Below are 25,537 nucleotides of genomic sequence, written 5' to 3' on the forward strand. Positions count from 1 at the left end.
ATGAGAAAGTCTATTACTTCTTCATTCATCTCTATTTCTTTGAGAAATTAACTCTCCAAAAGGTACAGCAAAGATCCTACCCTATAACTCAAAATGATTTACAATTCTGTTGCCTTCCTAATAATCCCCAGCATGACCAGCACACATACTCTGGCATTGGTGCAAAGTGCTTTCAGCTGCCTGGGAGATGTAGCTATGGGCTAATGGCTGCCACATTTATAGCATTCCTTCTCCTTAAAATATGAGTGTCTAAATCATTGCTTCCTATGGGGTTTTCAACCACATTCCATCCAGTAATACTAAGGGAAAGGTCCCATAAGGGTACAATGCATCCATTGCTGGAAACCACTAACCACAGAAGTTGCAGAGTTTACAGAAAGAGAGAGGGAGAGACACAGAGACAGAGAGAAAGAGACATAGAGACACAGAGAGAGGATTTATGAACAGAAAATGCATTCATTTTCTGCCAAGCCGTTAAAACATTCCTGTTTCCAGCTGCTGTGGTTCTTCACTCAATCCTATCACTAGGCATGAAAAGCACCTCTGGCTTCAGATTTTCCCTGTGGAAGTCAGATTTGGGGGGCAAAGCTGAGTTGACATCTCCCTGTCCCTACTCTCCCACAAGTGTCAAAGCAGAATCCCAATTTTCTGCACCTCTACTTTTTCCTGAACCCCCATGCAAGAATGAAACACTCCTCTCTTGGGATTCCTGCATTGGAACTACTGCACCTAGATTAGGAGATCCTCAGATCTGCATTGCTAGTTTGGTATTCATCTCAGAGTTTAGTGCAGTGACCGGCACATAGAACTCAATAAATACTATCCTTAGCAGTTTTAATTCCTCCCTGTGAACTCGAAGCAGTTTCACATGTCTCAATCTATCTTCATTAGCTAGGGATGGGTGGGACAATTGTCTAACAAGAGACTTTCAAAATAAAGATGACTGATGAGGTACTTTTGAAAATAAAAGAGTCTTAAAGCTTGTCATAAAGCACCCATTTCAAAAGCTAGCAGATAAACACTGGGAATAAAAGGAAGGCACTAGTAATTGAATGCAGGAATTATGGTAGGGCAGAATGCTATTTGGGGTCTGGCTAAGAAACACTGCAATAGGCTCTGGCAGGAGTGGAATCCTATTAGTGGGATTTTAATATATCCTGAGGGTCCATTATTTATTTATTTATCTCCAAGGCCTCTTCTGGTTCCAATCCAACTCCAGAGGATGTCCTGCTTTTCTTGTGCATCCTGCCCTCCTCCTCCCTCTTTGGGTCATTTCATCATCCCTCAGGCTGAGGAGAACTAGAATGAAAGAGATAAAGACAGAGACAGATGGCACACTTGTGAGTTAACCTGGGAGCAGTCCTCAGAAGGACCTAGTGGTGCTCCATGAATACAAAGCTGGGCAAGATTTCACCTTGCCATTGTGGCTTCCCACAATAGCAGAAATTTGTAGTGATGGCAAAAGAGGCATGGACTTCCTGCAGGTATGGGTTCCTACAACCAGTCGATGGCCCTGAAAACTAAAAGTTTTCCTTTTGATCTGCTCCTTGGAAAATATACATGCTCCTTCAATTATTGACTAAATTTGATTTTCCTCCATTCTGTGAGACAGAATGTAATCACATTTATCTTCACTGCAGAGCATTTTTCTAGACACATAGGAACAAGTACTAAAACTAGAAGGCATGGTCCTTGCCCTGGTGGAGTTTTCAGTTCAATAGGCCAAACTTCAGATTCAAGATTGCATGTATAGAGTCGAGTCATGGATCTCATCCCCAAGTTTCTCGTTATTATCAAACTTTGGAAAAGAGAGTGGAGTAGGAAATGAAGGTGAGAGCCAGCAGCCAGTTCCCTCTCTTATTCACTCCTTCTCCCCCTTCCTGCTATGGTGACTTCTACTGCAATTCCAACTGAAAATGCAACTGTTTATAAAAAAGGTTGACAATTCACCCTCCTTGACCTACTGGGGTCTCATGGAGTGCTCTTGCCTCTCGCTATCAACTCTCCCACTTCTGTTCCCCCCAGCTTGGAGTTCCTTCCCCCCATCAGACAGACCACAGCTTTATCCATATGAAAGTTCCTCCTAAAGTCCCACCTTCTCCAACAAACTTCCCCTGATTAATTTCCCAGTGCCCTGAGCCACAACATCCTTTCAGCCAATTCTAGCACTTATTTTTATTCTCCTCAGCACTCATATATATATATGTGTACTCAGTTGTTTATTTTGACCACTGTTGAAATTATTTTTATGTTCATCTTTTCCAATAGAATGTAAGTCTCTTGTGGGGTAATATTTCACTTCTTTACTTCTGTATTTCCCAAATGCTTAGCACAGTGTACCACACCACATGGGCCCTCAATAAATGCACCTATTACTACTATTACTATTATTATTCTACAGCATGTCTGCCCTAAATTCACATATGCATCACCTGATTCAGGCAGATGAAGGTATAAAGCCAGAGTATGCAGCTTTGAAGAAGCAAATGGCTAGGTTTATAGGCGTACTATTGATAAAGAAAAATATAGTCTCATGACATACATGTAAAATCTTAGTACAGTCTACTTAAAGATCAGGTATTTTAAGTAACTGACTTCCTCAGAGAATTATTAATTCACTTGAACTAAAATGAATGACAAATTCCACCTAAAATTGACTATGGTCAATATTTTCCTTTGGAATTAGAATAATTTGGTCAACAGGATACCCTTTTGAAAGGAAAAGTTATGCTTTACTGTAGGAATTGTGAGTATTTTTATACCCTTGGGGAGTCCAGTTTTTCTCCAGTTCCCCACAGGGCTGCCAATCCCTGGAATTTTGTTAGAAATTTTTAAAGATGAGAAATATTTCCAGCTAGAAACACTTTTTATCTGTAACACCTTCATCTCAGCTGACAAAATACCTCAGGACAATGTCCAAGATTGTCTCCTTTTCCTTTCTCTCCACTGCATCACTACCCTCTACCTTCAACTCCCAGGACAAATTTAATCTGGCTAAAGGTCCTACTTCTCTTGTGTTCCACATACATCCCCTTTCAGTAGATATGTAAGATCTCATGTGAGACTGTTCTACGTAGGGGCTTGACCTAGGATTGACTTTGAAGACACTGCTTTAGGCTGTGAGTCTACATTTAGGACATGGATTGTGTATGATTTGTTTGAATTGTATCTAACCTAGTCCTTAGTCTACTGTTTGGCACATAGTAAGTGCTTAGCACATACAGCAATTATTATTACTGTTATTCTTGGGACATGGATTTTGTCTTTATATATGTTTAAAAGAAAAATGCATTACCCTTATATTACATTGGAAGAAATGATTCAACAAATGATATTTGGGAATGTAGAAAGAAGCTGTGTGACCTAGTGGAAAGAGCATGGGCCTAGGAGTCAAAGAACCTGGGTTCTAATCCCAGTTCTGTCACTTGCCTGCTGTGTGATCTTGGGTAAGTCACTTAACTTGTCTATGCTTCAGCACTGCATCTGTAAAATAGGGAATAAATACCTGTTCTACTTCCCTCTTGGACTGTGAGCTCCTTTTGGACAGGGACTGTTTACACCCTGCTTATTTTGTATCTACCCCAAGGTTTAATACAGTGCATGACATACAGTAAGTGTTTAACAAATATTAATATCATTATCATTATTAGCAGAAGAAATGCCATCAACATCAAACCAGTGGTCCATCCAGCCCAGTGTTGTTTCCAACTCTGGGTGTAACTAATACTTGTGGTAAATGAGTAGTGTCTCCTTGACATCCATCATCATAATTTAAGTTGTAACATCCAATTTCACTAATCTCTCCATTTACTAACGCTTCTTGGTAATACCATTCCTGAATCTATCTAAATCCTTCTCAGTTTTTTTTTTACATGCAACAGCAATTTATAGAAAACCTCATGTGGTAACAAAGAACTGTTTATTTTTGTTTATTTGGAAATAATTCCTTCTAGCTTCAGTGGCCCCTTCATCTTGCTGTTGCAATATTTGGTGAAAAACAATTCTTTGGTTGCCCTTCCATATTCTTAATTAGTCAGTCACTCAATGAATGGTATTTATAGTATTATGGAAATATAACAGTATTTCTTCTAGACTGTAAGCTTGTTGTGGGCAGGTAACATATCTGTGAACTCTCTTGATTTTACTCTCCCAAGGTCTTAGTACAGTTCTTGACGCACAGCAAGTACTCAATAAATAACATTGATCGATTGATTGAGTACTTACTAAGTGTAGAGCACTGTACTAAGTTTGGGGGAGAGTACAATATAACAGAATGGGTAGAAACATCGCTAAAGACTTAAATAGCATTGATTGATAGATTTGTAAATTTTAATCACGTCAGCCTTTGTTTCAACCTTTATTTTTGTAGATGGAAAAGTCCAAATTTTGCTTTACTTTCTCCACCCCTTTTTCATCTTCTCTGAGATGTAATTGATGCAAATTGTCTTTATATGTGTGAGTGGTGAGGAGTGAATAAGTAGTGGAGAGTTATTATTCTAAGATAGTGCTGTAATTAATTCCTTGAGGCAAGTATTGTATATTGTACTTATTATGAATGTTCTCCAAATGTTTAGAAAAAATAATAATAAGGGTATTTGTTGGGGAATGTGGAGTTGAGGGAGGTGAGAAAGGGATTAATAAAAATAGACTGTTGCATTAGTGATGGAGGACCCCTATCCTAATAGAGAAGGTCTGTAAATTCATCATGGGTAGTGAATGTGTCTACCATTCTGTTGTGTTGCACTCTCCCAAACAATTGGTACAGTGCTCTGCACACAATAAGCACTCAATAAATACCAATGATTCACTGATTGAGAAGGAAGGGCCAATCCTTTCAACATTTTATAGGTGATATTTCCCAGGTGTATCCAGGCTACACAAGCCACTCACCCAGAGGTAATCCTGACTGTGGGAGAACGCTACAATCTTTGGAAAATGACTTCATTGTTTGGTAATGAGGAAATCAGAATGGCTGCAAGATCAGTATGGAAGAGCAAGATTTGTCTATTTCTGTTCCTGCCTGATTTGAATATGGTAGCAAAGTTGTGAGAATCCTTAATTAAGGTGGAGATGCCCTTATGTGTCTAAAATAATTAAGATATGCCCTATTTTCTTCCATACCTTGTTCTTCTCTTTGGGTCTCAGAAGATCTGTTCTCTCAGCTGTCCCAATCACAGAGAAGCAGTGTGGCCTAGGGAAAGAACATGGGATAGGGAGTCAGGAGAGCTGCGTTCCAATCCAGGCTCTGCCACTTGCCAGTTTTGTGACCTTGGACAAGTAACTTAATGGTTTTGTGCCTCAGTTTCTGCATCTGTAAAATGGGGATATAATACTGATCTCCCTCCTTCTTAGACTAAATGAGTCCCTGAATGATGTTCAGGGACTGTGGAAAGAACACAGCTTGGGAGTCAGAGATCAGGGGTTCTAATCCCAGCTCTGCCACTTATCAGCTGTGTGGCTTTGGGCAAGTCACTGTGATTCAGTTACCTCATCTGTAAAATGGGGATTAGGATGGTGAGCCCCAAGTGGGACAATCTGATAACCAAGTATCTATCCCAGCACTTAAATCAGTGCTCAGCACATAGTAAGGACTCAAAATCTAAAGGGAAGGAAGGGAGGAAAGAGGAGGGAGGAAGTGGATGGGAGGAGCAGGGAGGGGAGAGGGAGAGAAGAGCACTCTCTATCTGTTCTCTTCCCAATTTGCCCCTCTGGGCACCTGTGAGTTGGTTGAATGATCTCTATGCAACTGGTCTCCACACTTATCTTAGGCCCCAGCAGAGCAGTGTCATATGTGGAAGCCCTGGACTTGTCTGGGGAGAGATAAATCCCCTTCCCCTCCCAAACCAAGGCCTTGGAAGATTCTAAAGGTGTCTGCATACCTATCTACCTTGCCCATTCTTGACAAAACTAAAATAATCCATCTGCAGGGGGGTGAAACATCATATTGAGCAACAGTAAACACTTTACAATAACTGACGAAATCATTTCTTTCCTGGTAATTTTATACCCGAATGCATTACTTTCTCTGTTTATCAGCATTCATAATCATTACCTTTTTATAATCATTCTTTTATACCTTTTATAACCATTATTATTTTAGAAGGCACCATTTGCTTTTCTCGTTTTTCCCATCTCCATATGTATAAATTTTGAAGTCTCCCAAATTGTGCAAAGGGATTATAGATTTCATTCAAATGCATTTCCTAACAAAGTGCCAAACCTCTTGGGATTCAATCACATCATCCATCATGAAGTTTATTAGATCCCAAATACCTCAAGGTGTCTTGCCTGGGAAGTTCCAATCCTATTGGATTTTTATCTCTCTTAATCACATGTTCTTGGGTTTTGACACAATGATACGCCAAGGGGAAACTGCTTTCTTTGCCAAATGGAATCTCAATCACATATCCATCTTATATTAAAGCTTGTTGTTCAGTGCTGGCAGAGTTTATCCCACTGCGTGGCAATACTGGATAGAATGCAGGCACTTGGAGAGATCTCAAAATTAAATCCATTATAACACACAAAACTATATTGCTCCACTAACGATGCCCAAAACCAAATGGAGAAACATGTTCCATATTTGGAATGCAATCTAGGATATTCTTCTACTCTGTAAAGGTCTTCCTTATTTTGCTTAATGAGGATAATTCAAACCATCTGTAGGCTTTTACAGGAAAGTATGGGTGACTTTAATCTACCATTAATCAAGACTATTTAAATTAGTCCCCAAATTCTATTCATTTTTCTTCCTTTGAGAATTACGCTCATGTCTCCCATCCAAATCTGATTTAGAGTGACCCATTTTCAGTATTTCAGATACAGAGCTTTTAAAACCACAATAGTTCTACACTCTTTGTTCCCAAGTAGGAGTTTCAATGATTCCCCCTGTCCAGGGATCTGGAGTATATTTTTGTCTGTTTTAATCTACTCTAAATTAGCCCATCAAGAAAAACAAACAACAAAATAACTGATTGTTGACTGGTGATTAACTGTGTCCCAAATCAAAAGAAAAGCCTTATAATTATGAATAATGGACTTTGATAACATCTCCCCTGATCTTTTCATTGTATTTACCAGGATTTCTCTGTCTGAGAGAAAGGAACATGGACTACAGTTGTGTAGTACTTGATTTCATCTTATGTGCAGAAATATAGCCCAGAAGACATAGATCTTAGCTTCTGATAGGCAGTGTGTCCTACTGAAAAAAACATGGGCCTACAAGTCAGTTTATCAAGATATTTTCTCAGCTCTGCCTCTAGCATGCTGTGTGACCTCAGACAAGTCACTCAACCTCTCTGTGCTTCAATTTATTCATCTGTAAATTATGTCCATCTTCCCAGGGGTACTGTCAGCATAAAACAGACAATTGATATGGAAGTATTTTGGAAAAATAAAAGGGCTATATGCATTAAAGACTATTATCATTATTGTTGTTGTTATCATCTTGTAACCAGTGTCCATCTTGGTAATCCAAGGAAGATCAAAGAGTCTATTCTACAGTCAGTAAATATATTGGATGGTTGCCTCACATAGTATCCTCAAGACCCTCTTCCAAGAGTCCTTCCCTAACTAAACCTTCCTTTCCTTTTTCAACTCCCTTTTGCGTCACCCTGACTGGCTTCCTTTATTCATCTTCCCTCCCAGCCCCACAACACTTATGTACATATCTGTAATGTATTTATATCAATCTCTGTCTTCCCCTCTAGACTATAAGCTCGGTATGGGCAGAGAATGTTTCTGTTATATTGTACTATCCCAAGCTCTTAGTACAGTGCTCTGCACATAGTAAGAGCTCAATAAAAACATTTGATTTACTGACTGACTGACTTCATAGGTCACGGTCAACCAAGGTATGTTCTGTGGCCAATTTTGTTTTATTTCTCTTCACTCAGCCTCTGCTATTTATCTTTCAAACCCCCCAAGCTCCCCATGGCCAACCTGCTCAATCCAGAACTACATATACCTTGTGGTGCTCAATCCCTAAACCCAGCAGTGTTTCTGGGAAGGCCTGCACAGTCCAGAGGCCCAGTCAGGATCAGTGGCCCCAGAGACAAATTCTAGTGCACAGGCAGTTAGGATCCAGCCCAGACCAGGAGTTTGAGAAAATATTCTTCCTTCTCATGAGAAAGAGAACACTAGTGTGAATTAGGAGTAAAGCTAAAAACAAGAGTTTTTCAGGGAAAAATAACAATGGCAATAATAATATGATAATAATAATAGTAATAATTGTGGAATTTGTTAAGCACTTACTATTTGCTAAACACTGTACTAAGTACTGGCAGATACGAGATAATCAAGTTGCAGACAGTCCCTGTTCCACATGGGGTGCAGAGCCCGAGAGGGACAACAGGCATCCATTTTGCAGATCGGGTCACTGAGGCACAGAGAAGTTAAGTGACTTGCTCCAGGTCACCCAGCAGGTAGGTGGTAGAGCCAGTATTAATAAAAAATAATAATAATGGTATTTGTTAAGCACTTAGTACGTGCCAAGCACTGTTTTAAGTGCTGGGATAGATAATGAGGTAATCAGGTTGTCCACATGGGGCTCACTATCTTAATCCCCATTTTACAGATGAGGAACTGAGGCACAGAGAAGTTAAGTGACTTGCCCAAGGTCACATAGCAGACAAGTGGAAGAGTCTGGATTAGAACTCATGTCCTCTGACTCCAAGCCTGTGTTCTTGTTTCTAGGCCATGCTACTTCTCTAACCCAGGTCTTCATACTTTTTCCATTAGGCCACATTACTGATGGAAGCACACCATCGTTGACCCTAAGATTGCTCTTTTCCCGGATCCAAGATCTGACAAGCCTTTGAAAAAGGGGAAACCAGCCCTCCCAATGAAACAAACAGCTGACTGGGTTCGACTTTGATTGGCACTTTTGTGTTCTTCCCAAACCCCAGGCTAAGCAGCTCTTTTTCCACTGGCTAGCAGTTCAGGAGACCAGTAGGGACACAGTAATCTCCCAGAAACTCATGGCCAATGAGTTATTATTATCACCATCCTCAGGATTAAGACTGTGAGCCCCACGTGGGGCAACCTGATTACCCTGTATCTCCCCCAGCGCTTAGAACAGTGCTCTGCACATAGTAAGCGCTTAACAAATACCAACATTATTATTATTATTATTACTAAATGCCAAGGATTGTACTAGGCAATGGGGACCTTCAGAGGGTTCCATTTCTGCTCTCAAGGAGCTTCCAGGCTAACAGGGATAACGAATTGCCATAAATTGATAACATAGCTAGAAAAGCAGTGTTTTCTAGTGGAAAGAGCACAAGCCTAATCCCGGATCTAATCCTGGATCTGCCACTTGTCTGCTGTGTTATTTTAGGCAAGTCACTTAACTTCTCTGTGCCTCACACCATATCTGTAAACTGAGGATTAAGACTGTGAGCTCCATGTGGAACACTACCAGTGTCTGACCTGGTTAGCTTGTACCTACCCCAGTGCTTAGTACAGTGCCTGGTACGTAGTAAGTGCTTAACAAATGCCATTAAAAAAATCATTAAGGCTGCTTATCCCAAGACCATATTAAAAACTCTGACAGTCAAATCACCTCTTCCTAAGGGATGGAACGAGGATGTTGGGCTTCGTAGAGAGAAGGCTTCCATGACAAGCCTCCCCAGGATACCCAGATGTAGACAGGTCCCGGGCAATCCAGCACGAAGCCCTCTGAATCTGCCACGGAGATGTCCAGCCCCACATCGATGCCTGGTTCAACCCTACCTTCCTCCATCCATCACTCAGTCAGTACAACAGATACCAATCAGAGATAAGGAGAGATTCACCTCTTTTCTCCTTTCAGGGACAACGCCAGAATATCTCCCCCTAAAAATGGATGATTATTTTTCATTCACTAAGCACAACTCATTTTCCTAGGAGAATGAGGATGAGAAAAGAATTTCCCTTAGTCTTGGACTCCCAGTCTAGGGTACAACTGGTTTACCAAAGCATTGGCCAAAGCTGGGCCAGCCAAACAAGTTTGAAAGTACAGGTGACCCATAGTAGACTGAGCCTACCTCCCACCTTGGGCTCTTAGACCAGGCAGGTCCAGGGTAGGGGACATCTTTCCTCAGGTGGATTATTTTCCCATCCTGACAGCAGCCCTGGAAAAATCAAATCCTGTAGCCAACAGCTGCCCAGATAATGCAGCTACAAATTCCCAGCTCCTCAGAGAAATAGCCTATTCACTGCCTAACAATTGCCAGCCTGGGAGCCCGCAGCCTTCCCACCTCCAGTCATGCCCTGCTTCATTAGCTGCACGGACCCCTAAAATGAACCTCTGAAAGGGGCATTTAGCTCACAATGCACTAGGCAGGGTCTGAATTAAGTTCCCAGGAGCATCCAGAAATAAACCGCTCTGAGCCCCCCGTTTTCATTTAAGAAAAAAAAAATGTCCAGAAAAAGGGAAAAAAAAACCCATTTCTTGGTATTATTGCATGTGTGTGGGGTGTGTGGGTCTGTGTGTGTATGTGTGTGTGTGTGTGTGTATGCATGCGCATGTGTGTATGTGTATCTGCGTGTGTGTGTTTTTCAGTCTAAAAAGGCATTTCTGGCCTCAAGGAGGGCTAGCCTGTTACCTTAGAGACTGTTTCTTTTTGAGGCAACAGAGTGGCAGAGGGCATGCCTTTGCTGCTTATCTTGGCAACCGTGAATTACTGAACGCTGTTCCCATGAATGCAAGCCTTTCACTGCCATTAGTGCTTGCCCACAGGTATAAACATTCTTTCATGAAAAGGACCCGGGGAAGGCACACTGCTTCGATAAAACTCCTGCATTACAAACAAAAGCATATTATATAAAGGGACAGTTCTATACAATTAGGCTTGAGAACGGATGGGTTGTTAATGGCACTGATCCTGGTCAGGGTCCTGTGTCCTGCTCCGTTTGTACACTGGCTTGGGATAGATGTTTCAGGGTGAGTGTGAAAAGAGGACAGAGAAGAAAGAAAGAAACAGAGAGAGATGAGCGAGAGCGTGAGAGAGACAGAGATAGGATGTTTGGGGGAAGAGGGAGAGAGGGGAAAAGAGAGGGAGAGAGAGTGTTTGCTTCAGAAGACATGGACCGAGAATAAACGTCCTCGGCATCTACATAGGAACTAGGAACAGGGTGAGTCTGTTTCTTCCTGGAAGAAGGTGGAGATGGGTGAGTGGGAATCTTACTGTTGGTTTGATGGAGAACAGACTTCTCCCCCATTCACAAACATTCTTCCAGTTATTCATGGGCAAATATTGTAGGCAAAATTCCTCATCTAATTACAGCTATGTGGCCCTTTTTTGAACAAACAAGGCATCCTGTTCTGCTTTTTCTGCAAACCGAAGGTTGGGAAGTCAATCACTTCAGTTCGGGAATGTAATTCTATATTGACCCCAGCTCTACCTTTGGGAATTATAAACACCTTAACAGCTTGCTATTCTTTGGTGCTCATGGATGCAGTCATGTCTACACACAAAATCACACTAATCTGGATGACATTTTGGAAAAAAATAATTCTTTAAAACACCAATTGATCAATCATATTTATTGAGTGCTTACTGTGTGCAGAGCACTGAACTAAGTGCTTGAAGAGTACAAGCAGCATGACTAGTGGATAGAGCACGGGCCTGGAAGTCAGAAGGTTATGGGTTCTAATACCAGATCTGCCACCTGTCTACTGTGTGACCTTGGGCAAGTCACTTAACTTCTCTGGGCCTCAGTTCCCTCATCTGTAAAATGGGGATCAAGACTGTGAGCCTTATGTGGGATAGGGACTGTGTCCAACCAAACTACCTTGTATCTACCCCAGTGCTTAGTAAGATTTTAGCGCATAGTAAAGGCTTAATAAATACCATAATTATAATTATTATTATTACAATGCAACAGAGTTGGTAGAAAATGTTCCCTGCCCATGTAGGTTGGTGTACATGACCTCAAAAAGCCTGAGCAATTCCATTCTCCTCTTTCATTTCTGCAGTCTTAGCCAAATATTTTTTTAAATTTATTTTTATGGTACTTGTTAAGATCTTAGTATGTGCCAGACACTGTACTAAGGTTCCATGTTGTCCAGGAGCAGAAGGGAAAAAAATGAAATTCCTGACCCCATGGGTTTACATGTGGAGACAGGAAGAAGCTGTGCCTAGGATGACAATGGGAAAAAGACCACCTTTTCGAGTTTCACCTTCAGAGAAGGGTATGAATAGACTAATGCTACATCTCTTAGAGCAGCGGGGCGTAATGGATAGAGCATAGGCCTGGAAGACAGAAGGACCTGGGTTCTAATCCTAGCTCCACCACTTGTTTGTTGTGTGACCTTGGGCAAGTCATTTAACTTCTCTGTGCCTCAGTTACCTCATCTGTAAAATGGGGATTCAGACTATGAGCCCCAAGTGAGACAGGGACTGTGTCCAACCTGATTAACTTGTAACTACCCCAGTACTTAGAACAGAACTGGCACATAATAAGTGCTCAACAAATAGCATAATTATTATTATCATTATTATTATTACTGTATTGTGTGTTAGCAAAGAACAATGGATCCATAAGGACCGGCAATTCAGAAATAAGTTGGGAGGTTTGGAGACGCTGTGGCCAGAGAGGTTTATTGATTCCCTTTTCCATTTCTTTATGAATTGTAAACCTACCTTATCTGACCACGGCTCCCAGAGAGCACAGGGGACACTCTTTGGTTTACCAGTGACTGTGGGAGTCTTTCGTTTTGAGTGTCCTCTTTCCTTCACTTCCGAGTCTGCCCACAGACAGGAGGGAGGCAGAGTGGATGGGCTCTGTTGACAAGTTTTTCCAGCTCTGATTGATTGACTGATTGCCTCCTTGGGCCTTACTTGGCCAGTGGCTGCTGAAGTGCTCCTCTTGTTTGACCTGGCAACACCACGGACCCTTGCTTTGAATCCCAAGTTCCCCGCCAGGTCTGTTCAGGGGCTTTGAAACCTCTAAGCTGGAGCTAGGGCTAGAGAATGTCTCTCCTATTTTTTTGGGTGAACTCCATGTTTTTTTCCAAGAGGTTAGATCACTGTCCAAATCCCTGCGTTGCTAGACAGACTGTAACAGTTCCTGGTCTGAGATGTCCTGAACTTTTACGGCAAAGGGAAAAGTGGAAAAGAAATAAAAAAGGTCACCTCAGCCTGAAAATGGACAGTTTCTATCTAATAAACAAAATCTTACTAGTAAACTGAATGCATGCCTGACCAGAGAATGAATGACAGGTGGATTGGTAAAGGCTCACCTAGATAAGACACATGTCATTACCCTGATTCATGCGTGAGATATAGTTACAATGTCTGGAGGGCAGAGGGAGGAATCAAAAGATACTTCCTCAACCCTCAACTTCTTCACCATCACTCTTCGAAGATAGAGGTGATCTTCATACCTTGACTGGCCATTTTGGGTATTGAAAACTGATTCTTTCAGTATTGAAAACTGAGTCTGAGGAAACTGAAACTAGTAAACTGAGGTGTATTAATTGCTGGGGTGGATACAAGCAAATCAGGTTGGACATAATTCCTGTCCCACGTGGGGCTCAGAGTCTCTATCCCCATTTTACTGATGAGCTGAGCCACAGAGCACTGAAGTTACTTGCCCAAGGTCACACAGCAGACTAGTGGCAGTCAGGATTAGAACCCATGACCCTCTTACTCCCAGGACTGTGCTAGTGCTCTATCTACTATGTCTTGTTGCTTCAAGACAGCCAGAAACAGTGAAAGAGGCAACATGGAAAAAGTCAAGGTCTGGGAGTCAGAGGGCCTGGGTCCTAATCTTCTTTGCCACTTGTCTGCTGGGTGACTTTCGCAAGTCACTTCCCTGCTCTGTGCCTCTGTTATCTCATCTGTAAAATGGAGATTAAGTCTATAATCAGCACGTGAGACATGGATTGTGTCCGACCTGATTGCCTTGTATTTACCCCGGTATTCAGTACAGTGCCTGGCACACAGTAAGAATTTAAGAACTATCATAAAAAAAGATATCATGTCACAAAGCAGCCTCTTCCTTTGTTTTGCTCTTTGGCCTTGACCAATTTGATTTAGTGCATCCTTGAATACCCCCCTTCCAGGCCTCCCACTTTGTGCCTATACCCACTACCTTGCTCCCTTTACAGAACCCTGCCTTCTCTACATTCAATGCCAGACTGGCACCAGCAGGCTTCCTACAGAGACACAACTGGAGCTTTTCCCAGCATCCTGGGACTCAGTGCCAACCATTAATCCCAGAGCCTGTGCCACCTCGATGGTGCAAGGTCAACATAAATTCCCTGTGCCTGGTTGTGTGCTGATCCTGGAAGAACAAAAGGAAATGTTCCCTCTTGGAAGGCCCACAGCTCACCGTGCTTCTCAAAACTAAAAAATAATGACCCTGACGACCAAGACTCCAGATCCACTAAGAAACTAAACATCCCTAATGATTCTACTTGCCTAATTCCTGCAGCTTAACATCCATTTGTAATTCGAATGTACGAGTATTTGATGACCACCTCGAGGAATTCAATGGACTTTGATTAATAATTAAAGTCCAGTTCTTCAGAGAGTTTCTTTACATTAATTTGGGGTTTGTAGAATGCTCAGATTGGGGCTCAGATTGGGGAAGTGGGGTGTGTGTGTGTGTGTGTGTGTGAGAGAGAGAGAGAGAAAGAGAGGAGGTGAGAGAGAGTTTGTGTGTTGTGTGTTGTGTTGTGTGAAAGTATTACTAGAAGAAGCAGACTTTCCTATGTCCCATAGAGTAATAAGAAGTTGGGTTCCAACTAGTTTCACTTTAGCTGGCTAAAGACTCAACCCACTACAAACACCCAGCACTGGCTAAAGACTCAACCCACTACAAACACCCAGCACAGCCCCTGTTAACACCTAGATACACCCCCAAGCTCAGAGACTGCTCGCCCAGTGTCCTAAGGGAAATTTAGGATTGAGCAGAAGCTGGAGGGCACCCAGAAGCAGACGGCCTACGTTCTTCCGTGCTTTTCTTATTCATTCATTCATTCGATTGTATTTATTAAGTACTTTCCGTGAGGAAAGCACTATATTAAGCGCTTCGGAGAGAATAATATATTAATAATAATAATAATAATGTTGGTATTTGTTAAGCGCTTACTATGTGCCGAGCACTGTTCTAAGCGCTAGGGTAGACATAGGGGAATCAGGTTGTCCCACATGGGGCTCACAGTCTTAATCCCCATTTTACAGATGAGGTAACTGAGGCCCAGAGAAGTTAAGTGACTTGCCCACAGTCACACAGCTGACAAGTGGCCGAGCCGGGATTCGAACTCATGACCTATGACTCCAAAGCCCGTGCTCTTTCCACTGAGCCACGCTGCTTCTCTATAGATTCCCTGCCCTCAACAAGCTTACACTCTACTCTTCAGTCCTTCTCTCCTCCTGCCCCTTGTTTGAATCTACCCTTTTTCCCAGCAGTATCTCAGGAAGAGATATCCATTTCCTCTCAAAATCCATCCCCTCCATCTGTGCCTCCGACCCCATCTCTTCTCAGCTTTTCAAAACACTTGCTTCTCCCTTCTTCCCTCCCTGACAGCCATCTTCAACTGTTCACTCTCCAAGGGCTTTTCTCCTCTGTTTTCAAGCATGCTCATGCCCCACCATTCCTAATAAAACCCTCTCTTGATCCTATGACACCTTGCAGTTATCTCTCTCTTTCTCTCCTATTATTCCTCTGCAAACTCCAGGAGCAAGTTGTCTAAACGTGCTGCCTCCAGTTCCTTTCCTCCAATTCTCTTCTTGACCTACTCCAATCTGACTTCTGCACCCTCCACTCCACAGAAACTGCCCTCTCAAGGGTTACCAATGATCTCCTACTTGTCAAACACAACAGCCTTTACTCCATCCTAATCCTTCTCAACCTCTCAGCTGCCTTCAGCACTGTCAACTATGCCATTCTCCTGGAAACAAAAACTTCTCACTAGTGGCTTCAAAGCTCTCCATCCCCTTGCCCCCTCTTACCTCACCTCCCTTACCTCCTTCTACAGCCCACCCTGTACACTCCACTCCTCTGCCGCTAACCTCCTCACTGTGCCTCATTCTCACCTGTCCCGCCGTCGACCCCTGGCCCACAACCTACCTCTGGCCTGGAATGCTCTCCCTCCTCACATCTGCCAATCTAGCTCTCTTCCCCTCTTCAAAGCCTGACTGAGAGCTCACCTCCTCCAGGAGGCCTTCCCAGACTGAGACTCCCTTTTCCTCTGCTCCTCCTCCCCTCCCAATCGCCCCTACTCCCTCCCTCTGCTCTTCCCCCTTCCCTGCCCCACAACAGTTGTGTATATTTGTAAATACTTATTATTCTATTGATTTTATTAATGATGTGTATATATCAATAATTTTATCTATTTTGATACTATTGATGCCTGCCTACTTGTTTTGTTTTGTTGTCTGTTTCCCTCTTCTAGAGTGTGAGCTCGTTGTTGGGTAGTGATTGTCTCTATCTGTTGCCGAATTATACTTTCCATGTGCTTAGTACAGTGCTCTGCACACAGTAAGCGCTCAATAAATATGAGTGAATGAAACAGTATCCAACCTTGTCTTCATTGACACTTTCTGGCCACCCATTCTCAGTCTCTTTCACAGCTCCTCCTATACCTCCCATCCCCAAACTTGAGTCCCTCAAGGCTCAATTCTGGGTCCCTTTCTATTCTCCATCTACACCTACTCGCTTGGAGAACTCATTTGCTCCCATGATTTCAACTACCACTGTAACATGGATGATTCTAAAATCTACATCTCCAGTCCTGATATCTCTCCCTCTCTGCAGTCTCCTATTTCCTCCTGTCTTCAGAACATCTTTACTTGGATGTCATCTTGACATCTTAAACTTAACATGTCCCAAAACAGAACTCCTCAACTTTCCACCCAAACCCTGTCATCCCCCTGACTTCCCATCACTACAGTAGAAGTAAAAATATTTATTAAGCACTAACCATGTGCAGAGCACTGTACTAAATTCTGGGTAAAAATACACAGGTGGGTATTAGCATGATTGCTGTCCCTCAGGGTGTTCACTGTAGACAGCATCACCATCCTCTCTCACAAGCCCATAACCTTGGCATTATCGTTGACTTATCTTTCTCATTCAACCCAGATATTCAGTCTGCATCAAATACTGTCAGTTGTACCTTCACAACAGTGCTAAAATCCACCTTTTCCTCTCCATCAAAACTGCTACTACAGTGACCCACACACTTATTTTATCCCTCCTTCAAGACAGTATCAGCATCTTTGCGGACCTCCATTTCTCCTGTCTCTCCTCACTCCAGTCCTTACTTCATTTTGCTACCCAGATCATTTTTCTACAGAAATGTTCTGTCCATGGTTCTCCACTCACTCAATCAATCTTGTTTATTGAGTCTTCACTGTGTTCTGGACACATTATTAAGTGCTTGGGAGATTACAACCAGTATAAGCGGCATTTCCTGCCCATAATGACCTTACAGTCTAGAGAGGGAAACATGTACATAGAGCTTTGGGGCTAAGAGCAGGGGTGTTGAATAAAGGAAGCAAATCAGGGAGATTCAGAAGGGAGTGGAAAAAGAGGAAAGGAAGGCCTCTTGGAGAAGATGTGCTTTCAATAAGGCTTTAAAGGTGGGGAGAGTAATTTTCTGTTAGTTATGAAAAAGAAGGGTGTTCCAGGGCAAAGGCAGGATGTGGGCAAAAGATTGACAGTGAGATAGATGAGACTGAGATACAGCGAGTATGTTGGCAATAGAGGAATGAAGTGGATAGATTGGGTTGTAGTAGGAAAGTACCGATCTGAGGTAGGAGGGGGCTAGGTGATTTAGGGCTTTAAAGCTGATGGTAAGGAGTTTCTGTTTGATGCAGGGAGGCTGAACAACCACTGAAGGCTGTTGAGGAGTGGGGAAACATGGACTGAAATTTTTGTAGAAAAATGATCTGGGCAGCAGAGTGAAGTATGGATTGGAGACAGGAAGTACTCCATTAATATGATTGACTGATTTTGCAGTGATGCTACTGAAAGGCAGTAATGGTCCTGGGCTTTTCCTCAGACTAAAGGCCCAGGACCACTTGCACAAAGCTCTGGGATAGATAAGAGCAAATCGGGTTCGACACAGTCCCTTTCCCATATGGGACTCACAGTCTTAATTCCCCTTATATAGGAATTAATAGGTGAGTTAACTAAGGCACAGAGAAAATAAGTGACTTGTCCAAGGTCACACAGAGACCTGTGGCAGAGCAGGGATCAGTTAGAACCCAGGTCCTCTGACTGCTAGACCTGTGCTCTTTCCACTAGGCCATACTGCTTCTCTTCTTTGCACTAATGAGTGCTAAACACTCCATTAGACAGTTGGGAACATACAATAAAAGTATAAGGCATTGATCTTGCCCTCAAGGAACTTACTCCCACTCCAAAGAAACCTAATCCAAGGAATCTCCTCCAGGAAGATGGTCTGATCCTGGTAAACTCTCTGGTAAACTCACAGGGCACCGAGAGGATGTCAATGAGTGGATAGTATTTACTGAACAGTTACTGGGTGCAGAGCTCTGTACTAAATGTTTAGGAAAGTACGTTAGAGTTGCAGCATAACCTAGTGGAAAGAGTACGGGCCTGAGAGTCAGAAGGATCTGGGTTGTAATCTCAGTTCCACCACTAGTCTGCTGTGTGATCTTGGAAAAGTCACTTAACTTCTCTGTGCCTCAGTTACCTCATCTATAAAATGGGGATTAAGACCGTGAGGACATGGACTGTGTCCAATGGAATTACCTTGCATCTATCCCACTGCTTATTCCAATACCTGGCACAGCTTAATAGATACCATAAAAAAAAGACACAATTCCTTACCTCAAGGACCTTATCCTCTAGCAGTAGCATGGCATAGTGAATAAAGCATGGGCCTTAGAGTCAGAAGGTTGTGGGTTCTAATCCCTGCTCTGCCACTTGTCTTCTGTGTAACCTTGGGCAAGTCATTTCACTTCTCCGGGCTTCAGTTACCTACCTCATCTGTAAAATGGGGATTGAGACTGTCCAACCTGATTTGATTGTTTCCTCCCCGGGCCGCCCCTACTGCTTAGTACAGTGCCTGGCACACAGTTAGTGCTTAACAAATACCACAATTATTATTATTAGTATTATTATTAGTATTATGGAAGCCAGGCATTAAAATGAGTTACAGATAGGGACGAGAACTGAGTATAAGGGAATTTATGTACATAACTACTAGAAGGGTGAAAGAGGAGTATCTAAGTGCTCAAGTGATGTAGACTCAAGTGCAGAGGAGACTGAGCTCCCCTTTTCCCTCTGCTCCCTCTACCCCCCTTTCACCTCTCCGCAGCTAAACCCTCTTCTCCCCCCTTTCCCTCTGCTCCTCCCCCTCTCCCGTCCCATCCCCTCAGCACTGTACTCGTCTGCTCAACTGTATATATCTTCATCACCCTATTTTGTTTAATGAGATGTACATCACCCTGATTCTATTTATTTGCTATTGTTTTAATGAGATGTTCTTCCCCTTGACTCTATTTATTGTCATTGTTCTTGTCTGTCTCCCCCGATTAGACTGTAAGCCCGTCAAACGGCAGGGACTGTCTCTGTTGCCGAACTGTACATTCCAAGCGCTTAGTACAGTGCTCTTCACATAGTAAGCACTCAATAAATACTATTGAATGAATGAATACAGAATGGAGGGAAAATAATAATAATAATAATAATGTTGATATTTGTTAAGCGCTTACTATGTGTCAAGCACTGGGGTAGATACAAGGTAATCAGGTTGTCCCACGTGGGGCTCACAGTCTTCATCCCCATTTTACTGATGAGGTAACTGAGGCACAGAGAAGTTAAGTGACTTGTCCAAGGTCACACAGCTGGCAAGTGGCAGAAGTGGGTTTAGAACCCATGACTTCTGACTCCCAAGGCCATGGTCTTTCCACTAAGCCATGCTGGGGAGATGAGAAAGGCTTCTTGGAGGAGATATAATTTTAGTAGAGTTTTGAAGAGGGGGAGGGTGTGGTCTTCTGGATGTGAAGAGGCAGAGAGTTACAGGCAGGAGAGAGGACTGTAAGCAACGGGTCAATGGTGAGAGAGATGGGAACGAGGCACAGGGAGTACATGAGGAGTAAAGTGTGCAGTCTGAGATATAATGAAAGAGAAGTGAGGATGGGATAGGGAGTGGGGAGAGAACTGATTGCATGTCTTAAAGTAGCACTGATAGGGGGTTTAATATGATACTAAAGATTAGGTAGAAGCTAAAAGCTAATCTCCACTTCCTCACCCTCCTACTCTCCCTGATTCCTTCATCTTCAGGACCTGCTTCCTGCTGCTTTCAAGGTTTTTCTTTGCCTTTTCAAGCAAAATTGTACTTTGGAGATAGGTTTATATCCCCCGCCACTCCCATTTTGGGACTTTTGAAAGGGAAATTTAATTGATGGGATTTGAGATCTTAAACTCCATGGAGTAATGCAAATTTAAAAGTCATTAGCGGCCACACCTTTTGTGAAATGCAGACAACTGGCTGGAAGCCGAAGAGGGAGGAGACTTTGGGGTTGAGCTCCTGAATTTTAAAATGAAGGTAACCAGAGCAAAAATCAGCAGTCCTTGGCACCCTCAGGGAGCAGAATCTACTTTTCACACAGTTACTTTTTTACTGCATTACTGAACCAATAAAGAATGTTCTGAATACCTGGATTTCCACCTAAGCTAAGTAGGTTTGACTATGACATAAACAAGTTTATATGTGTATGGGGCCAGGGAGAGATGGAGGAAGGGAGAGAGGAAAGAAACGGAAGGAGGTAAAGGGAAATTGGAACTGCAAGAAAGCACATTTCAATAAAAACATCTAGCAGACATTTCTTTTGCTCTGTTTCTAGCCCGTAATTACACAACTAATCAACAGGGTGGATTATGAAGCCCTTTAGTGTTCATGTTGCAAAGGCCAATGAATTTTGGCAACTTCTTCAGGAAGAAGAAGAAAAAGGAATGAAAACAAACAAGAGGGTTGCAGGAACTGGGGCTGGCAATGCAGTTGGCAGCAGGTGGATTTTCTTTGGAGGCTCCTAATTTGGTAAGTCAATGCTGTTAAAATTCTATTTCCCTTCAAGTCTGGAAGCTTCAGGACTGAAATCTCTTACTCCAGCCTTCTCTAGGGAATGATTTTTTAGGCTGTTTATCTTCCACCCTCCTTGCCTCCACTACTGCCTGTAACTGGTTCATATTGTGAATGCATAGTCTCTTGGCCCGAAACTCTCTTTTTTGCTCTCATGTCTGTTCATGCTGCCCACAGGGAATCCTTAATTCATCGGGCTTTCTATAACGAACATGCAATCTACAAACCGCACATAGCGTGGCATGTTCAAAACATCAATAATAATAATAATAGTGGTTTAGCCAAACATTCATTCATTCATTCAATAGTATTTATTGAGCACTTACTATGTGCAGAGCACTGTACTAAGCGCTTGGGATGAACAAGTCGGCAACAGATAGAGACAGTCCCTGCCGTTTGACGGGCTTACAGTCTAATCGGGGGAGACGGACAGACAAGAACAATGGCACTAAACAGCGTCAAGGGGAAAAACATCTCGTAAAAACAATGGCAACTAAATAGAATCAAGGTGATGTACAATTCATTAACAAAATAAATAGGGTAACGAAAATATATACAGTTGAGCGGACAAGTACAGTGCTGTGGGGATGGGAAGGAAGAGGTGGAGGAGCAGAGGGAAAAGGGGAAAATGAGGCTTTAGCTGCGGAGAGGTAAAGGGGGGATGGCAGAGGGAGTAGAGGGGGAAGAGGAGCTCTGTCTGGGAACGCCTCTTGGAGGAGGTGATTTTTAAGTAGGGTTTTGAAGAGGGAAAGAGAATCAGTTTGGCGGAGGTGAGGAGGGAGGGCGTTCCAGGACCGCGGGAGGACGTGACCCAGGGGTCGACGGCGGGATAGGCGAGACCGAGGGACGGCGAGGAGGTGGGCGGCAGAGGAGCGGAGCGTGCGGGGTGGGCGGTAGAAAGAGAGAAGGGAGGAGAGGTAGGAAGGGGCAAGGTGATGGAGAGCCTTGAAGCCTAGAGTGAGGAGTTTTTGTTTGGAGCGGAGGTCGATAGGCAACCACTGGAGTTGTTTAAGAAGGGGAGTGACATGCCCAGATCGTTTCTGCAGGAAGATGAGCCGGGCAGCGGAGTGAAGAATAGACCGGAGCGGGGCGAGAGAGGAGGAAGGGAGGTCAGAGAGAAGGCTGACACAGTAGTCTAGCCGGGATATAACGAGAGCCCGTAATAGTAAGGTAGCCGTTTGGGTGGAGAGGAAAGGGCGGATCTTGGCGATATTGTAGAGGTGAAACCGGCAGGTCTTGGTAACGGATAGGATGTGTGGGGTGAACGAGAGAGACGAGTCAAGGATGACACCGAGATCGCAGGCCCGAGAGACGGGAAGGATGGTCGTGCCATCCACGGTGATAGAGAAGTCTGGGAGAGGACCGGGTTTGGGAGGGAAGATGAGGAGCTCAGTCTTGCTCATGTTGAGTTTTAGGTGGCGGGCCGACATCCAGGTGGAGACGTCCCGGAGGCAGGAGGAGATGCGAGCCTGAAGGGAGGGGGAGAGGACGGGGCGGAGATGTAGATCTGCGTGTCATCTGCGTAGAGATGGTAGTCAAAGCCGTGAGAGCGGATGAGTTCACCGAGGGAGTGAGTGTAAATGGAGAACAGAAGAGGGCCAAGAACTGACCCTTGAGGAACTCCAACAGTTAAAGGATGGGAGGGGGAGGAGGCTCCAGCGTAGGAGACCGAGAATGATCGGCCAGAGAGGTAAGAGGAGAACCAGGAGAGGACAGAGTCCGTGAAGCCAAGGTGAGATAAGGTATGGAGGAGGAGGGGATGGTCGACAGTGTCAAAGGCTGTGCTAAATCCTGGAGTAGATGCAAGACAATGGTCCTGTCCCACACCAGAATCTCAGTCTAAAGGGAAGGGAAAACTGTATTGAATCCCCATATTACAGATGGGGAAATTGAGGCACCGAGAATTTTAGTGACCTGTCCAAGGTCACACAGCAGGCATGTGGCAGAGCCAGGATTAGAACTCAGATTCCCTGACTCCCATTTCTGCACAGCTTCTTTAAAAATCCCTGTACAGTTCTAAACGTACCTTCCCTGGTGAGTGGGTTTGGCCCCTATTTCCTCTTGCATATTTCCTTCCAACATGGGAGTAGGGGAAGGGGTGCTAGTGGGACAGACTCCTGGAAAGACGTGGTCCTAAGGCAGCTGCTCCCTTTCTTCTCCTAAAGTTAGAGCAGTCCTGCAAACCTGGAAAAAAAAGCATCAAAAGTCACTCCCTCCCTGTCCAAAAACATCGTAGTTCTTGACTACCTCTCTGGTAGTGTTCTTGTTCCACAAAGACCAAATCGTCTCTATTTGCATATGACAAATGACATTTCCACTTTCAGAAAGGACAAAGAACTCCACAGAGTGAGGTGAGAGTCTTCTTCACAAAGTGTTCTCATATGAAACTAAAAGGAACCATTGGTATGTAACAAGATGCCAGCAGAATGATAATAACAATGGTATTTGTTAAGCACTTACTATGTACCAAGCACTGGAGTAGATACAACTTAATCAGGTTGCACACAGTCTCTGTCCCACATGGGACTCACAGTCTTGATCCCCATTTCACAGATAAGGGAACTGAGGCACAGAGAAGTGAAGTAACTTGCCCGAGGTCACACAGCAGACAAGTGGCAGAGCAGGGATTAGAGCCCTGGGTTCTAAATCCAGGTCCTTCAGACTCGTAAACCCGTTCTCTATCCACTAGGCCATGCTGCTGCTTTATACTTTCTGCCTTTGGGTTCTCATTATTGGAAAAGTAGAATCAGTATAGCTTAGTTTTTTAACAAAAACAATAAGAAAATCACCATGGTTATGTCAGTTTCCTATAGGACCTGGGCTTTACTCACAGCTGGGCTTTGCATTCTCCTAACAGACTGGAAGGACTGAGGCATCAGATTTTAATGAAATGCAGTGGTGACAGGTAATGGTGATGAAGATGACAGAGCTTCCAATCATAAAAGCACAGATGAGCCTCACTTCCATCATGGGGACTCCAGACCAAGCATGTGAATGAAGGAATTGATTATACTGCTAGTGGTCTACAAAGAGTCATTTGCACCCTCTATCATCCCTGCCAGAGATGGTCCCACTGCGACAGGGGGTGTAACAAGGGAGTAGGAATGTGCATAAATGGAATTTACAAACAAAACCATTTACAGTCAAAGAGATTCCCTAATAGTGTTGGTGTCTGTCCTAATCCCCTAGAACAGAAGGGGGCTGCCAAGGTAACCACCTCTTGGGAGCTGTCATGGCCTTTGCCATCCATGCTAGCCAACTATTCTCAGATTTCTTGCTGAACCTGTCTGCTCCTCAAGATGTTGTAGGTGAAGGAGCATGGCTCAGTGGAAAGAGCCTGGGCTTTGGAGTCAGAGGTCATGGGTTCAACTCCCGGCTCTGCCACTTCTCAGCTGTGTGACTGTGGACAAGTCACTTAACTTCTCTGTGCCTCAGTTACCTCATCTATAAAATGGGGATTAACTGTGAGCCTCACGTGGTACAACCTGATTACTCTGTATCTACCCCAGTGCTTAGAACAGTGCTCTGCACATAGTAAGCGCTTAACAAATACCAACATTATTATCTTTCCACCTTAAACTTTCATCCTGGATGGCCTAGCCCCAGCATTCATTTCCCCATATTCTGACTTTTTCCCTGTTCTCTGCTGTGGTGAAGTGGGCATGCACATGCACAAACACACACACACACACACACACACACACACACAATCAATCTCAGGTTTAATGCTTTGTTGCTTTTGGTTAGTTTTGAATGAACTGGCAGAGCTCTCATAAAACAGATAGCAGACTACTGAATTCCGTTATTCCCGATATTGAATCCCAAATGAATATGCTTACTAAGCCATATTCTCCCAAAATATCAACTTCTCTCAAATAATTAGGTACGATTCCTCAAGAAGCCTCTCTAATGTTTTCTCACCCTGAAATTATTGTTTAGTGTTCTGGAGTTAGGTATTCAGTAATAACAACAATTTGAACTGGTATGGCACTTGTATTTTCCAAACCATTTTCATACCCATTCTCTTATTTTATCCTCGCAACAACCCTGGAAGATAAGATCATCTAGTATTCAGAAAAACACTAAATGGTCCTCAAAGGGCCTGAAGAGTAAGTTTGGTTTCCAAAATGACAAACAGATGCCCCAGGAGTAACTTACTCAATGGAAGAATTAGCCCCAGGACTTTGGGGATGAGAGTTGTTTCTGAGAAGCCAACATTTTTTTTTTTTTAAGAAATATTCATCTATAGCCACAGAAATTGCTTCACCATCCGCTCCTGCAGGGCAGGCATCTCATGGCCACTCTCCGCTTTCGAAAGGTAACGCCTTGGTTTCAGAACCCTATTAGTCATTTCCCCACTTTGCTCTCCTTCAAAGCAATCTCCCTGGAGCCAATATATTTCCCCAGAGCTGGAAGATCACCCTCAACCCTACCGGCTTCCAGCTTTCAAATAGTCAGACCTGAACTTCCTGTCAAGTTTGCAAACAC

General features: G+C 43.4%; 1 long non-coding RNA gene across 2 annotated transcripts in view; it reads right to left on the reverse strand.

Moving 5' to 3' along the window:
- The window catches only part of LOC114809134, a 35,752-nt gene extending 12,528 nt beyond the window's left edge, over nt 1-23,224 (reverse strand). Inside the window, exons 1-3 of one of the 2 annotated variants that reach the window (XR_005661179.1) lie at nt 23,076-23,224; nt 5,122-5,191; nt 1,154-1,299 (exon numbers count right to left, since the gene is read on the reverse strand). This is a non-coding gene — a long non-coding RNA (uncharacterized LOC114809134). Of the gene's footprint in view, nt 1-1,153; nt 1,300-5,121; nt 5,192-23,075 lie in introns of those variants that run through there. The other variant, XR_003756891.2, reaches the window with a different exon arrangement.
- Nucleotides 23,225-25,537: the final 2,313 nt, after the last annotated feature.

Source organism: Ornithorhynchus anatinus, chromosome 2, assembly GCF_004115215.2.
Source record: "Ornithorhynchus anatinus isolate Pmale09 chromosome 2, mOrnAna1.pri.v4, whole genome shotgun sequence".
Taxonomy (NCBI): domain Eukaryota; kingdom Metazoa; phylum Chordata; class Mammalia; order Monotremata; family Ornithorhynchidae; genus Ornithorhynchus; species Ornithorhynchus anatinus.